Source organism: Rhipicephalus sanguineus, chromosome 4 (assembly GCF_013339695.2).
Source record: "Rhipicephalus sanguineus isolate Rsan-2018 chromosome 4, BIME_Rsan_1.4, whole genome shotgun sequence".
Lineage (NCBI taxonomy): Eukaryota > Metazoa > Arthropoda > Arachnida > Ixodida > Ixodidae > Rhipicephalus > Rhipicephalus sanguineus.
The window spans coordinates 112,723,889-112,738,149 of NC_051179.1; the positions used below are offsets into that span (position 1 = coordinate 112,723,889).

The 14,261-nt window shown below is 48.1% G+C and overlaps 1 protein-coding gene across 1 annotated transcript in view; it reads left to right on the forward strand.

The window, feature by feature from the left end:
- The window catches only part of LOC119390578 (uncharacterized), a 280,493-nt gene that overhangs the window by 230,393 nt on the left and 35,839 nt on the right, over positions 1-14,261 (forward strand). The gene's annotated exons all lie outside the window — the stretch shown is intronic.

Here is a 14,261-nt window from a genome sequence, read left to right on the forward strand (position 1 = left end):
GAGCGTGGCACGTAAGTCATGCTGTACATGACATGCGTGTCATGATTTTCATGTTAACTCGTGTTGTTTATGTTCGTCACACAGCCACAATTCTGATGTATATAAAGCTAGCCATACCAATTTTGGTGTACATTCGATTAACCAAGCGACCAGGAGAGCACGAAGTCGTAGGCGGATAGATAGATAGATAGATAGATAGATAGATAGATAGATAGATAGATAGATAGATAGATAGATAGATAGATAGATAGATAGATAGATAGATACGCTCAAAGTCGCAGAAGTTCGCTAAGAAATGCCTCGCATTTAAAAGTTCGGCAGATCCCACGCGTTGTGGGAATCGGCTCGATGCGAAGGAGTCAGCGAATACTTGTATGCTGTATTTTATGGCTTTGAGACAAGCGTTACGAGGTCAATCGACGTGTTTTTGTAAGTGTAGTAGCTGTGTGCACATCGTGGCTTTACCAGGCACGTTGACAACACTGGCGTTTAAAATGTAACTTATGGTGCGACGTAACGCCAGTCCTCACGTTAGAGTACATACGTCAGTATTATCGAAACTAACTGCACTTTATGGTGCAATCACGTGAATCTATTACCTAACTTTCGTTTATGTATTCCTGCGGGGTCGAGCAATGCTTCAATATCGCTTGCTCAATCATAGGAATACAATTGTAATGATTATTAGAGTGCTAGAAAAGCGGAGCCAACACTGGAAACACAGACGACCTGATATGACGCCTGTGTCGTAGGAATGCATACGTAGTGTTTAGTGCGTTCATGTAAAATTATACAGCCAGAACAACAACCACAATTGACGTTGCACCGACACTACGCCTTCATAGGCTGTTTTTCCAAAACATCTTGTAGACCTGGCGTGGCTCTGTGGTAGAATATCTGATTTCCACGCAGAATATTTGGGTTCGATTCCTGCTGGGATCCTAATTTTTATTCTTTCCATTCGTCGGGTCGACGCTGCCGATGTCGGTTTTTCTTAACGCTCTCGCATTTAAATCACTAATGCCTGTTCTCGCAGCTCTTGGGTAAACTGTCAATCACCTGTGGCACATACCCGTAAACCGCGGCCCGTGGTAAACGGGTATGTGCCACACGCGCCTGGAGGAAAGGGTTTGACGACGTACGCGGGAGGCTTTTCACCTTATTCATTTCATGACCCGACCGTCATATTCGTCAAATTCTCTTACCCTCCCATGCCAATCTCGTTCTATACCAAATTAAGGAGGCGATCAGGAGAGCACCCAGACGTAGGCGGCTAGATAGATAGATAGATAGATAGATACGTAGATAGAAACGCTCGAAGTGCCAGAGGTTCGCTAAGAAATGCTTCGGATTTAAAACCAAGTTCTAGTTAGCCCGATGTGTACTGCGACGTTATGATCTGCCGTGAGGAGTTCGGGAACGAGCAATGAAAGGGTCAAGCTTTCTGGTTGTGTGAGCAGGACTGCCGGCTCTGCTGACTTATGTGGCGACAGTTATATTTAAAAAAACGTAACTGCCTGTATCTATGTTTATATATGTACATAAGGTATAGTTTAGCTACGTAAGATTATGGTCTACATTGTTGAGAAGAAGCACAAGCACGGCGAGGCGAAGTATTTTCTTCTTTTCTCCAAGTGAAAGGAGCTATATATCAGCTTAAGAGGCTTGGATCCGCACAGAAAGGAAGAAAGCAATGAGTGTTCACGAATTTAATATATCTTCGTCGATAATGCTCCCATAGTTAATTCAATAGGCGCTAATAGACATTTTTACCGGACAATTTGGCTTGCTCTTTACTTGTTTTTGGCAGTTTCCTACCTGCATTGACAATTTGCACGTGTCCATCTAATTTGTGATTGGCTTCCTTGTTTTCCAATTAAAGCGGAAGTGTGTCTCACAGGCGTGCCAGTGAGATGCACATTATTTCAAGTGTGTTTTGCGAGTCTACGGGCTCTTGTGGCGAACAGTGAGCGTCATTCACGTTTGTGCTAGTCAAGTTGCCCCATCCGCTTTGTCGTCTACAATTTACCTTGGTCAGCCCCCCCCCCTCCCCCTCCCCGAAGAAAGAACTTCTAGGTACGTGCGTGACCCAGGGTCCCATGATGTATTTTGAAGGAGGATTTCACTTTTGGAATGGAAATTATTCCGCTGGTGCCATGTGGCCGCTGTGAGGGTCTCCTGTGAGGGCCGCTGTGAAGTATCATCAGGCCGACACACAACTTGATGCCGTACCGATGTTCTACCGATTGCTGAAGTTGGCGCTTGTGTTCTGAAAACACGATGGAGCCGGAATGAACGCTCGCAGGCGACTATCCCTTCTTGAAGGTCACATCCTTGGCCACGGCATATACGCATCGCGAGCGCACCGCGCCGTGTAGTCAGGCCAGAAAAACATGTTTCTGATACTTCTCACAGTGGAGCTCTTCAAGCCGACCATTATTCTGTGCACAGCAAACAGATAACTATCATAATTACGAGGCATCATCATTAAGGTAGCTTCATCCTCATCGTCATCTTCTTTCTCTCCCAGAACTGGTGCGACAATTAGTCCTGCTAGGGACACAATAAACCTGATGGACGAGAGAACGGCAAGAGATAGATAGAGAGAAAGAAAGAGGTAGAGATCAGGAAAAAGAGCGCAATTCTTGCCCACAAAAGAAAAGTCACAGTTTCGCCGCAAGGGCGAAGCAGTGAATGCGATGGGAACAATTTGGCATGTCGCCCGAAGAACGGAAAGCAGCTGGAAACTCGCAGCGCACTGCTCAGGCGCAAATGACGCACAAAAAGAACACACACAAGACGAGCGCGAACTAACAACTGTCACAGCTCAACACTTGAAGCGCGCTCCTCAATGGCAAAGAAGGAACAGCGCAGGCGCTGGAACGACGTACGAAAGGAACGCACAGGTATACACAGGACGAGGGCGAACGAACAATTGTCACAGTTGTTATTACTTTGTGTTTGAGCAGCGTGCTCTTTTCACAAACGCGGCCGCTGCAGCGAGCAAAGTGAACTTCACGCGCTCTGTAGTTTCAACGCCAACTTCGATGAAAGCGCAAGACGTACAAACCGTACCCATCGCGAAGTAAGCGTGCGCGCGGGGCGACCACGCCCGGTAGGAGAAAGTACAGGTGGTAGCCCAGCCCAGCCCCGCGCGTCGTAACGCGCGGGGCTGGTCTTTTATAACAGGCCCTTTGCCCCATTTCGCTGGCGATGAGAAGAACACGCTGAAGTGCCTCGGTACTCAGCATACCGCGAGCGGTAATAGGTGTATATTGGACGAGGGTCTATTGAACGACGTCGGGTAGCAGGCAGAAAGCCGGTACAGCGAAAAAAAATCACGCAATATCCACGAGTGAATGATGATTGAGGAGCTGGCTCAGAAACAAACGGGTATACCGAGAATGCTCCGCGGTAAAATTGCTCTGGTGTCATATAAAGACGTGACACGTTGTTATAGTAGCGATTGTGGTCAGGTTGTTGTCGAACCACAAGCGGTCGCGGACCTTGCAGCTGTGGCCGAACGTGTGGTCGAAGAAATCGCGCTTGAAGCGCGCGTCGGCTCCACCAACTTCAGGTAGCCACCGCTTTCGGCGCTTGGCCGCTGTATCCCGCGCTCGTACCTCTTCGATGTTCTCTTGCCGCCGCTTTCTCGCTGCTTCGGCTTCGCGGGCTTGTATCTCGGGGTCCGCACGACGCTGACATCTCTCTGCGGCCTCGCGAGCTCTCACCGCAGGGTCTTCGCGGCGAGCCCGCATGCTGCCTTGAGAGCTCTCCGCTCCATCGCCTTGTCTTCTTCGTTCATGGCATTAGTATCCAAGCGCACAGACCGACCACTGTCGAAAGAGAGAGGAAGCGTGCAGTTGTGGCCCTCTAGCGGTATCCTATCAAACTAGAGCACGCGCCGGCGTGGAGCGAGCGCCGCCCGCCACAGTTGGCTATGCTATATGTGGTTTTGGCTGCGGTTTTATTATCATCAAGGCGCTCGAAGAACAAGAGGAAGAAGACTTCTTTTTTGCGCGAGCGTGCACATGCTACAGTTGGCTATGCTATATGTGGTTTTGCCTGCGTTATTATGATCATCAAGGCGCTCGAAGAACAAGAGGAAGAAGGCTTCTGTTTCGCGCGAGCTGTGCCTGTAGCGGTCGCCTCTGGAACTAAGGTTACGCGTACGGCGCGGGACTTCACCCCAGATTAAGAACCCGGCATGCCAGCTCCTAAAAAATTACTTACGCCATATCCACAAAGTGAATGATGATTGAGAAGCTGGCTCGGAGATAATCGGGTAAACCGTGAATGCTCCGTACAATTCCTCTACTGTCATATAAAGAAGTCACACCTTGTTATAGTGTGACATCTTGACACGACGAAGAACATAATAAAGGCTGTAGTGCACCGGGTGAATGAAGAAATGTTGTTCTTGACGCAATGAACATGAGCGAAAGCATTTTCGCACAAAGGTGTGTATACGCCGCCAGTAGTAACGTTGGCGCATCCGCTCAGGCGTTTTGACCGCACGAGTGTTTCCATGATTCGGTTCAGTATGAAAATATGCGCAGACGCGAGAACGCATATGGCTGGGCATTACCAGCAGCCATTTACGACTCGCCATTCGATAGATGCGACGGTACAGGACTGCGTCCCGTATTGCGGAATGCATTGCTTGGTAGCGAAGACACGCGGGTATCCGGAAGTAAACGAGCCGGAGATAATATTCAATACAGACGATCCAAGGGTCCTTACGCTGTTCACGTGGCATGTCTGTGAAGCTAACAGCAGTGAGGGGAATTCAACGGCGGAGCTTTCCTCTTAGCAGTGAGAGCATTGCCGCGTCGAAATGCTTTTGAACCGATCGATAGAGAACGCGAATGCCGAACTCTTGGAGGCCAGGGTCCCAACGTGCAACAGGACGAGAAGGATCTTTCCATAAAGCCAACCAACAAAGCGCGTGCTTAACGCGCTCTGTTGCCAACCAACAGAGTGCTTAGCCCCTTCTAGGCTGCTCAGAATAAATAAAATACGGCCCAAATTGGCGCCACTTTTGCTGGTAGTACCATATACCGAAGTACTGAAGGAGGCAATGAGAAGTTTTTACTTGGCTACGACATGCGGATTACTGCTAGCTATACGCCGCAGTGGCCTATGTCAGCGCCTTGAAAACATTGCTTAAACATTCCTGTCAAGTGTACAATTTTAGCCATTTACGAAACAGCCTAGTGACTGACCTGGAATACAGGGAGGGATTTTCGCTGCGCTGATTATTGTGTTTTCTTGAACGAACCATTCTCAGGCTTGATTTTGGCTGGTGGCGTTAGCCCTAACAGGACAGCTATCCCGTCGGTACAGTTGCACATTTGCAGCATTTTCCAGTTCATTATGGCACAGGTTTCATTTCCAAAAGCGGCGTCAATCGCAGTCCGCTTCAGGGCAGTTAATTACCGCAATTGCCATGTAGCATTGGCTGATGTATACCTGTCGCTGGTTGCCTTGACGTTTGCGCGTCATAATTGCACAACTGCTATCTGCGCAGAAAATGGCAAGTTCCGCAGCGCATTGAATGCTTGAAACAGTGCTAAAAGTAAACAGCCCCCTTACATTTGTAGATAAATTCCTAGTCAATTTTTTTTCATGTGATACCACGTGATATATGGTGTTTATGGCGCAGGGCCATTTGATAGCGAAAGAGCGCCAAGTCATGAGACAGAAGATGTGAACGATGATTGTGACAAGTAGTTTTTGTGGTGATCCGAGGCGCGGCCGAAGCCTTTGCGCGGGCATTTCGCCGTTCTGCTATTCCCTTCCCTCTCCCGTTCTCTCGCGACGGCAAGTGGCGCCATGTTTCGCCATAATTCGCCACGCGCCGGTTCTCGTGGTGGCGCTGCGCGCGGTCTCGGAGCAGCGAAATTCGGCGTGACCGGGACACGTGTGCGCCGGGACTCTTATCTCTCTCCTCGCACGGCTCTGGGTAAGCACGTGTTCACTCCTTGTCATTTGTCCCCTTCGGGAATTGCCGGACTGTAGCCTGCGGGTGCCTCGGCATCCTCGGCGGGCGTGTGTACCTTTGTGTTAGCTCCGGTTCCATACGTTAAGCCAGACAGCGGTGCCTAGTATCGTGCGTGGTCATACTACGGAGGGCCACGCGTAGGGAGATTTGCTATAGCTCTGGCGAGCAGGCCTAGTGGTCATCGCAGCAGCATAGCCGCTCAGGGTCTTTCAGATGCGAAGCATTTCTTAGCGAACTTCTACGACTTTGAGCGTATCCATCTATCTATCTATCTATCTATCTATCTATCTATCTATCTATCTATCTATCTATCTATCTATCTATCTATCTATCTATCTATCTATCTATCTATCTATCTATCTATCTATCTATCTATCTATCTATCTATCTATCTATCTATCTATCTATCTATCTATCTATCTATCTATCTATCTATCTATCTATCTATCTATCTATCTATCTATCTATCTATCTATCTAGCCACCTACGACTTTGTCCTGTCCTGGCCGTTTCGATAATGAGACGTATACCAGAATTGGTATGACATAACATTACTGCATGTAGAGCCTAAACAGCAGGTGAAAACATGAAAATCATGACCTGCATTTCATGTACAGCATGATTTACATGCCACACTCATGGTGCGCTCTCGGCCGTTTCCATAGCTTGATATACACCAAAACTGGTATTGCGTGACGTGACGTCCGAACATAAGTTACAGATGATAACATGAAAATCATGACATGCGTGTCGTGAAGGGCATGATTACATGCCATGCCCATGGTGCGCTCGCGGCCGTTTCGCTACAGCTTGGCATACCCCAATATTTTTATTTCGTTGCGTGACTGTATGACGAACACAAATGACAAATGGTAACATGACAATCATGACAATCATGTCGTGTAGGTCACGATTTACGTGACACGCTCATGGTTCGCTCGCGGCCATTTCGCTATAGCTTGGTATACCCCAAAATTTGTATTTCGTTACGTGACTGTATGACGAACATAAATGACAACAGGTAGCATGAAGATCAAGGCTTCCATGTCGTGTAGGGCTCGATTTACATTCCACGCTCATGGACTGCTCGCGGCCGTTTCGCTAGCTTGACATACACTAATATTGGTGCTGCGCGACGCGACTGTATGATGAACACTAATGGCAGGTGGTTACATGACAATCATTATGTGCATTTCATGTACAGCATCATTTACATCCCACGCTCATGGAGCGCTCCCGGCCGTTTCCATATGTTGATATACACCAAAACTGGTATTGCGTGACGAGACTGTATGACGAACATAAATGACAGGTCCTAACACGGAAATCATAAGTATCATGTCAAGTAGGGCATGATTTACAAGACACTGTCTTGGTGCGCTCCCGGCTGTGCTGTTAACTGGATAAACAACAAAATTGACATGACATTGTATATACCAGAATATGCGTTTCATTATTTAAAAGATTGTACATGCATGCTGCATGAGAGGCATGAGGTATATAGTGCACTAGATGTCATGGCATGAATGACTTCATTATCCTCAAGAAGAAACAAGGCGATGTTTGGAGCTCTTTGCTGGCTGCTTCGCATGACATCGATTGCCACAGTGCGTGGGATCTGGCGGATGTTTTCCGAGCGGCATGTCAAAGCTCGGCATTGCCAGTTGTTACGGGCTCGCGGTTTCGCCTTCGTTCGCCGTCGGCGCGGTAAGGTCCTCGCTTCCCCGTGTCCGGGGAGCGGGCGTTGTGCTGTTTGTTGGGGTGCCGCCATAGGCATATAAAGTGTTTTGGTTTGTGTTACATCGAACACTCTGTTTGGCTGCGCGGCGCTCAACGCATTTGCTAGCTGAGCCCGCGCGGAGCGGAGCGCTACACGTGAGCGGGCGACTGTGGACGTGGCCCTGTGGCTCGCTAAGCCTGAACCCGCGGTGGCATTGGACTGCGGTGAGTATCAAGGCTACCACACTGTATAAAAGCTTTAAAATTCCGTGCGCTAAAGGCGGGTAAAGAATAGGAGCATAAAAATCATGATAGCGACGCGAAATGTTTGCAGTGAGGATCAATGTCGAGTGGTAATGATAATGCATGTATGCAGACATGGCGTCAGCACGAAAACCTCGACAACAGCCCTGGAGTCCAAGGGCCGTGAGGCAAGCAATTTCCTTATTGTAGCCACCGCAGCAGCGACCTGTGTTCAGATGTCGTGCTAGGGATTCCCTGGGTAAATGATGGGAAAACTGCAGACCCGTTTTAAAAAATGCAAAGAGTGACTGACAATAAAAAACTGCTTCGCCACCTATGAACATCGATGGATGAAGAGGCATTTGCTCTTGGCAGCGTAATGGAAAATGTTTTCCACTAACAGTGTCTAATTCTCTATATTCGATTAAATACAAAAACGCTAAGTGGTTCACCACAATTCACGCATATAGGTGGTTCACCACCAGACAGAAAGCATGCATGTGTGCTTTAAGTATGTCCCCTTCTTAACCTGGCAAGTGTTACTTCTGTGTGGCGCGGCTTCAATACTAGCGGCCAATTACCAAGATGTGGCTTGACAACTTGTTTATTATGTGTGCCTGTCCAATGAGCTTCGCCAATAAGCCCTGAGCTTCGTTTAAAGACGGGTTTTAGGTGTAGTGCAGATATAGCTATGAATGTGCAGGCAGATTTTTCGTGGACGGATGCAGCCAGCCTTTCCGCCGTCACGTTGGATCTCGCGGTACCCTGGCACCCAGCACACTGGGACATGCTGTTTGAGTGTGTGGACCGTGCATAAGACGGAGTAGACCGAGACAAAAGTTGTAAGCACCCAGCGTCGGCTCAACCTTCAGGATCCCGTTTTCCCCGGACACGGCAAAGCCACGCACGGCGGGGCGTGGGATGAGTCGAAACCCCCCGTTAAGTCTGGTCAGTGGTGTCGATGCAGCCCAAATGCCTGCTTGCGCAGACGCCCGGATACCAGCTGATGACAGCGGTACATATGCTTACCCCCTTTTACTCATAATCCATTTACCGACTTTCTTGATAATAGTGTCAAACATTTTCATAAGTCATTCGAAATATTACTCTGCAGATTTTAAGTAAAAAATTGGGGGATCCTTAAGATTCGCCTTTAAGAGTTGAACGTGATAGCGATATCCGGCCCCTAGTGCGCACTACAACCAATAAGTGCATACTTATTAATGTGTGTTATTACACACACACGCACACGCACACAGATACACGCGCGCGCACGCACAGATACACACGCGTGTGCGCTATGTATCTATAGTAATGGTATATGTTTTCGATCTAAAGCACTTTCCTGTGCTAGAGTCGACATATTTCTCACAATGCCTCACACATGGCAGCGCGTTATCTAATGTTTGCTGTTTACTTGATGAACGCCTGCTCTAGAAAGAAGGCGTTGTCTTGATATGTTTCCGCTAGATGGACATAGTTGTCCATTTTTGGAGCTGTTTGAAAGTTCGTGTGTGTTTTTAGCGGCGAAGGCTGCACTATCCCGGCTTTATCCGAAGCATGGCGTCGCGCGAAAAACGTAGTTTGACGGCCTCGTCAATGCACCTACAAATCGCCGAATGGGCTCATTTTAGTCGTGACACCTGTCGAACAAAATGCGTTAAGGAGACTCCTTCCACTACATGCCATTTGTGTTGTGTTTTTTTGGCGAAGAAGTTGCAAGTATCATCGTGGCTTTGAGGTAGAACACCTGCTTGCCACGCAACCGGCCCGGCTTCGATCCTAAATGGGACCGCAGATTTTTATTGTTTATTTTATTTGCACCTTTCTCGATTTTTCGGTCACGGAGGATTTTTCGCTGACAAGCTACGTAGCGATGCTGACACCAACGGCGGTATTTCTGCGAAACGAGCTCTCTAACGCTATTGCATTAAATGTTTTTAAAGGTAGTGCTGCACAAAGGGTTTACGCCCACACAATCACAAGCCACTCCTTTTCGGTGACAGAGTAGATTGTTTCCGCCTTAGTGAGGACGCGGCTGCCATAGGCGACAACAATCTCCGTAAAGTCGGATATGCGTTGCCCGAGCACTGCACTTAGGCCGACGTCACTGGAAACCTCGGTTGATGCAGTAGGGTCGTAATGGTGCTCAACGGGCGGCGAAATAAGTAGTAGGCGCAGTGTAGTGAAGGCTTCGCCACATTCTTTTGTCCAATTCCAAAGATCCGCTGGTCCAGCAAGTAACTTGGTAAGCGGGACGATGAGTGAAACAAAGATGCCGACAAAGCCACCAAAGTGCAAACACAGGTCCACAAAGCTGCGTAGTTCTCTAAGTGTAGTCGGCTTTGGAAATTCAGCAACACCGCCAAGTTTGTCAGGGTCGGGGAGAATGCCGTCTTTTGAAAAGACATGACCAATTATGATGAGTTGACTAGCCCCCAAGTGGCATTTCTTCAGATATTTCTTTAAAACAAATATTACGCTGACGAAGTGCCATAACAGAGAATGGCACCTACGTATGGTGGCGGCTACGGAAGGTGTCAGATGGCGTTGTCAGAACTGTAGCGCCGGAAAGTGAAGCACAGTAAGCAGGAACAAATGCGGCCCTGAATGGACGAATGCCAATGCCCGTAACAAGGACAGGCTTGGCCGCAGTAAATGCGTGCGAATCGACTGGAGGCGCGTCAGAAAACACAGATAGTTCCACCTCGGCACGAGCGCAGTCGACAATGGCGCGGTGGCGTCATAAGAACTTGTATTACACAAGGACATCGTGGGAATATGAAGCCAGCGCGAGAAACTGAGTCGTGAACAACACGTCTCGAATGACTACTTCGGCCGTACATTTCGCAAAGGACTCCATTTTCTGTGCGCTCGCAGTACTGAGGGAAATCACGGGAGACAGCGTTGTCACTTTGCTAATGGAGCGGCAGAGTCTTTGATTACTCACAGACATCTTGGCACCAGTATCTATGAGCGCAAGTGTTCGCACATCCTCCACTCATACATCAATAAGATTGGCGGGGGACAGGCGAGGACATACAGAAAGAGACGACGACGCAGCTCGTGCATCCGGATCCGCCGCAGTCAGTTTCCCGCCTGATTGGATGCGGGTCAGCGGCGCATAGGTGGCATAGAACGACGGAAATTTGAAGGCTCCCACGAGAAGCGAAGGTTTGCGAATGGAGAGCACGCTGAGAGTCGCGTTCGTAAACTTCAGGTGACTTGTGAGCGGCGCGATATGGGGGCCAGAACGAGTAATCAGAATAACTCGGTGCCCCCGGGTTCACCGCGAAGCGCCGACGACAAAGGCGTGCAACGTGACCAGGGATTCCGCAACCGTAGCAGATCGAAAAGTTGTGAGCAGTACGCCAGGGATTTGCGTAGTGCTGCTCGTACCAGAGAATTGATATGCATGGTGAATGGTCCAACCGGATTTCGGGGAGAAATTGGCAGACATTGGTGGCGTTGCCTTGGCAGCCGCGTAAGTTGGTGGCGTGGCGCCAGGTGTCGATTGCGGTTGCAAGGCAACGCCTCGGAGCCGTGGTCATGAATACTGTCTATGATGGCCGGCGCTATGCAGTTCGTGGGTGCATCTGTGGTCGGCAAAAACGACAAGCAGAAAAGCTGTCCAGTCTCTTCGCGAGCATATTTGTTTATCTGCGCCAGCAGAGCGTTGTCACGACCGATGGTGAACACGGCGAGCGTCTGCTGTTACTCGACTGCGAGCCAAGACGCGTTGTTCATGAAGTTCGTCGGAGTTCTGGCACAAGCTCGGACGCGGTATGCGGCTCCTTCTACAGCAATATTTGAAAGGCATCGCCGTCTACGCCAGTCAAGACGTGCTTGATCTTCTCTTCTTCACTCAACTCGGCGTTCAGTCGATGGCATATATCGATGACATCTTCGATGTAGCTAGTAAAGTTTTGACCCTGCTTCTGGGCATGGCCGCGTAGGTATTCTTCGGCGCGGAGCTTGCGTACTGCGGGTTGACCTAATACTGCTGCAAAGATGTTTTTGAAAGCGGCCCAAGTGGAGAATGTGGCACTGTGGTCACGAAACAGCCCAAGTGAAAATGATTCCCATTCCCTAATAGAAACATTTCCAGCGTGGAAAAATTTCCAGGTTGCATAACCCAGCTGAGAATGGAAATATTTCCAGTCAGGATGTCGGAACGGAACGAAAACCAAAAACGAAAAACGAAAAAAAAACCGATATTTTTGACGGGAACGAAAACGTAACCGAAAATTTATTATTTCGTTCCGGAGTGAAACCGAAATTTTTTAAATCGTTTTTCGGTTCACCACAAAACTTCGCAGTCCGGAACAAGTGAGGTCATGCAACGTGAGAAATTATGCCCATCTCAGAGTACAGTATTAGCACGCACCTCAGGCAAGAATTCCAAAGCAAAGATATGTTGAAATTGTGCGAAAAACGAAAACAGTGGCAACCAGAAATGTTTGTATAAACGCAAGCGGACTTTTACGCGCCTGTCACGCAGGCCAGCGTGGAGAGGGCGTGGTCAGCACCGAAGTTTGTTACAGCGAAAGTTGTTATGAGATCACAACAGCTGATTTTGGCGCCAGAGTTGCCCGCTGCCGTCGGTGTCCGTAACCGTTATCACGTGAAATAAGAAAAAAAAATGAAATGAGAAACAAATTTCAAGAATCGGATGGGATTTTATCCCGCGCCCTGTGCGTGGCAGCCGAGTATTCTACCACAGTGTCACGCTGCTGCTTGTAACTTCTCCGCAAAGATAATATATACAGGCGTCATGCCGGCCAAGGGATCGTGTTAACATATGTTATATAGCGTGGCAGAAGAGTAAAATACCAACCTGGCGTCACACAATGCGAATTGCTCAAGGAGTCAGTCGTTGAATGCTTTCAACTCGTTACAAAGGGCTCAGCCATAATTCTTCATCGTCATCAGCCACAGCACAAAGTTCAAATAATGCCTCACAGATGTGTAGCAGGTACCACGATTCCCCGAAGAATGAGGAAAAATGGCACAGTGGATGCTTGGCTACTACAGAAGAATTATGACGATTTATGGCGTAGTGGGTACTTTGCATGTGTACTTGTATTAGTTTCCACAAGAGAGTATAGAACGGGCTCTAGAAAGGCCGCTCTTCCTGCTTACGCTGTGAGGGTGCTCCGTGTTCCGCGCAGGGCTGGCGAATTTTTTAAATGCGAAGCATTTCTTAGCGAACCTCTGGCACTTTGAGCGTTTCTTTCTATCTATCTATCTATCTATCTATCTATCTATCTATCTATCTATCTATCTATCTATCTATCTATCTATCTATCTATCTATCTATCTATCTATCTATCTATCTATCTATCTATCTATCTATCTATCTATCTATCTATCTATCTATCTATCTATCTATCTATCTATCTATCTATCTATCTATCTATCTATCTATCTATCTATCTATTATCTATCTATCTATCTATCTATCTATCTATCTATCTATCTATCTATCTATCTATCTATCTATCTATCTATCTATCTATCTATCTATCTATCTATCTATCTAGCCGCCTACGTCTGGGTGCTCTCATGATCGCCTCCTTAACTCATGATCAAACGTGCATGCGTTCTCGGGACACGTATAAGCACTACATATCAGCTTACCGCTTCTGGTGTTGGTAATACCCACGTTGCCATTGGCAGCGTTACCCAACCGTAAACAACTGGTTATATAACACATATATGCACGTTTGATCAACACGTGTGCATGTGTGCAAGAAGTTCTTGACAGTTCTGGAACAAGGTCATCATCGCCGTGATCAGTGAGCACCAGCAGCTGGTCATGACTTGTTATATATAGATCCGGTCGTGATCGTGGTGACGAGGGGTCCATGTGTAGTGAAGTATGTGGACAATAGAGCTGTTGGAATTTGTGGATGCCTCGGTCATTTCGTCGACAAATTGTCTGTCGACAGAGCCAGCGACATGTCGGAACCTGAAGCCACCCTTCGCGTTGGTGAGGTATAGGCCGTCGAGGCTGGTAGGCCTGGATAGTGCTACGTAGACCAACATCAGTGGATGGTGTTTGTCGTATTCGTAGACTATCTGGGCGTATCTGGCCTACGTAGCCTAGTCTACAAAGCGGCTGTCAATCAGTCTGGCATCTTCCTCGGTCAGCATGACGCCATCGCCCAGCCTCGTAAGAAATGAAGAGGACATTGCGTCGTTCTGGTGCACGAAATGCACCTTACGCTGCAGTGATGTGGATATCATATGTAACTTTCGTTAATGTATTCCTCCGGGGTCGAGCAATGCTTCA